We start from the raw sequence: 3,667 nt of genomic DNA on the forward strand, positions 1-3,667 counted from the left end.
TGCTTGAAATGCATGTTTTGATATGAATATGATTTGAATGTTCATTATATGAAATTTTATGAAACATTGACATATTTGATAAAAGAGGAAGAAATCCGGTTGAATGAAAGGAAAATTCGATGGATCTCGAAAAGGAATTGACGGTAAAATGATCTAGCCAGACGGGTGATCCTATCCCGATATAGCCCTCCGAAGAATACGTGTAAATGGATTTAGCCTCGACGGGTAATCCGAATTAGGGTCTCAATTTAGCTCGGATGGTAATTCAGATCCAAGCTCATTAGAGTAATTGTCGCTTGCGGGATTTAGCTTTGACCGGTAATCTCAACAATACTCTATGAGTTTATATTACAGGGACTTAGCTCGACCGGTAATCCCATTGTAAGGATGAGGTTCATGAGTGTGCTCTCGATATGAAATGTGTAAGACCATGGTTGAAAGATACCATGGCAACCTGATATGAAATGTGTAAGAACATGGTTGAAAGATACCATGGCAACTGATATGAAATGTGTAAGACCATGGTTGAAAGATACCATGGCGACTGATATGAAATGTGTAAGACCATGGTTGAAAGATACCATGGCAGCTGATATGAACGTGTAAGACCATGGTTGAAAGATACCATGGCACTGATATGGAATGTGTAAGACCATGGTTGAAAGATACCATGGCAACATGACGGAAATAAATAAGACCATGGTTGAAAGATACCATGGCGTGACATGAAATGAATAAAACCATGGTTGAAAGATACCATGGCAACATGACAGAAAATGAGTAAGACCATAGTTGAAAGACACTATGGCATCATGTCAAAGATAAATAAGACCGTGGATGGGAGACGCTATGACATCTGTTGAACAATTGATATTCAGGTAATATGTATCAGATGACGAATGGTTATATGAAATAATTATAAAGATAGATAAACGAAATAAGTATAAGTACATGGAATATAATTTATGTTAAGTTTGATATAAACTATTACCGGAATAAATATACATAAAATATATGGAAATGATAGAGCATGAAATATTGATATAATAAAATGAATGATATATGCTTATGAAGAAACGGTAAGAGCATGATATGTTTCATGACATGTACACAAATGATTATCTTTGATATGTTGATATAAGGAAATTATGTAAGTTGAGACTATTATTAAACTCAAGTGCGATATGTCGAGGAAATAGATATATCAATGTTGAATTTATATGAGATATGTGCAAGTATACTAACAATGCTGCTGTTTGATGCTTATACAAGTGTCAAAACTGTTGATTGAATGGTAATATATTTATTTATATAATGCATTGAATCGGTAAGTATTTAAATTTTTTTTAGTGATCTGTAAATGGTAGTAATGCTCTGAAACCCTGTTCTGGCAGCGGATACGGGTTAGGGGTGTTACAGCCATAATAAGGCTGACATCTCAACCGTATAGATATATAATGTCCCAATTATCAATAATACATTTTGAACATAAGAGAAATTGAAATATAGTTACAGTCATTCAATAGATATTTTTCACAGATAACCATATAGATTCATAAGAAAGCAGAGATACTGTAATTCTCGAATATATCACTATACTAATCTTTTTTAAGAAAGTACCCATATCAGATGACAGATATCTCAATGATGTTTCAGAGGAAATCCAGAAGTAAAGCATCACTCATATGCACCGGAATCAACAGTAACAGAAACAATATAATCTTCATGTATACTAAGCAGATCAACAACCAGTAGGAGCAGAATACCAACATCACACAGATTTAATCGTCGATCTTTTCTTTCAATAAAATGAAATAGAATACCAGAGAAAGATATAATAATGCTGATTGTGACCCGAACAGCCCAATAATGCTTTCATATATCAATATATATATAGATAACGTTCTCATATGATAAGAATTTCATCTGAAAATATACAGTTTCACATACCTCTGAGGATAATTGAACACATAGAATTCCTAGAAGAGTTCTCGTAAACCATTCGACTATAATTGCTGTGCTCAAATATCTTTATAATTCAAATATGATTCTACTGTCTATCTCTGACATCACTAATTTCTCATTATCCCAACACTAACTGAGGCCAATTCGGAAGAACTTCTAGTTAATATATTCTTTAGATATCATACCTGAATATTTGGTTTCATCTAATTCAACTTTTCTTTTAACAGTGACTTTGCATATTACAAATGGCCTTCAACACTATCCAATATCTTTTATGTTACTGTCTTCACTTGCGAACTCATTCTCTTATCTGATCACAATACTAATCCTTCAATCACGAGACTCTGTCATTCCGCATTTGTAAGCTTATTTAAGCCATTTAGTACGGATCTCATTATAATGCTTTACCAATGAGGGGGGTGAGGGTTGTAAAGCTAACAATTTTAACTCTTACGTAAGCATGCACATCACACATACTATTATGAACGAACAGTTCATTACTAATTCCGCATTCTCAAACATCTAGCAATCATTTACTTATGATCACTTGGTACTTAACACATAGCTCATACGCTAAATCAAATCATAAATTCCAAATCAAAATATTTACACAACAATCATATACCCAACATCACAACTCATATACTCATATAATTATAACATTTATCAATAGCAGAATATCATGCATTCTGATTCATACCTTTTTATGAGTTTCAACTCATCACCAACACATTTTCACTCAAACGTTTGAGTATAACATTCTGTACTATCAGAATTAGCTCGGTTGGAAAGCATATCTGTCTTATGAAAAACACACAGAATAAGCTTTGAAAGCTTAGTAAGCCTTAAGCAAATAAATCATTTCAATGATTATGAAAATTCTATATCACTAATCCGAATTGAAAAATAATCTCAATTGCATATACATTCATAGTACTCTTAAGTTCATATAACCTTATTAAATAGCTTCACTTATTTATATTTACTAATAACTTATGACTATGATTTTAAATTCGTGTGATAACTGTCAATTCATTCGTATGAACAAAACTTGTACATATCCAATACATACCAACCAAAACATGTCATATGTTTCCCTGTTTGATTCATGGAACCACAAGGTCACATGTCAAACACATATAGCATATATTTATATGTTATTTATCACGTCTCATTTTCATATGGACTACATACATCTGACCAAGTTTATTCAATATCGATGCCACTGTCCCGGACAGGGTCTTACACGAATCATAAGTGATGCCAGTGTCCCAGACACGTTCTTATACACTACTTAAAATCAATGCCTTCGTCTCGGACGAGGTCTTACATGATCTCATTTCACACACTTAGTGCCCCAACAATAGATCTTGCACACACAGTGCTTGGTTACGGAACTCGCACACACAGTGCCTCAACAATCGATCTCGCACACACAAGGTTTCTCGGTTACGAACTCGCACACACGGTGCCTCAACAACCGATCTCGCACATACAATTTCTCGATTCTGAACTTCGCGCACACAAGGCCTCAACAACCGATCTCGCACACAATTGCTCGATTCTGAACTCGCACACATAATGCCTCAACAATCGATCTCACACACAAGGTTTTCGGTTATGGAACTCGCACACACAATGCCTATGTTCACTTGTTGTTGCACATTGAAGTGACTTAACCAAGTCTATAAAACATCACATA

The sequence above is a fragment of the Gossypium arboreum genome, chromosome 9 (assembly GCF_025698485.1).
Source record: "Gossypium arboreum isolate Shixiya-1 chromosome 9, ASM2569848v2, whole genome shotgun sequence".
Classification (NCBI taxonomy): Eukaryota; Viridiplantae; Streptophyta; class Magnoliopsida; order Malvales; family Malvaceae; genus Gossypium; species Gossypium arboreum.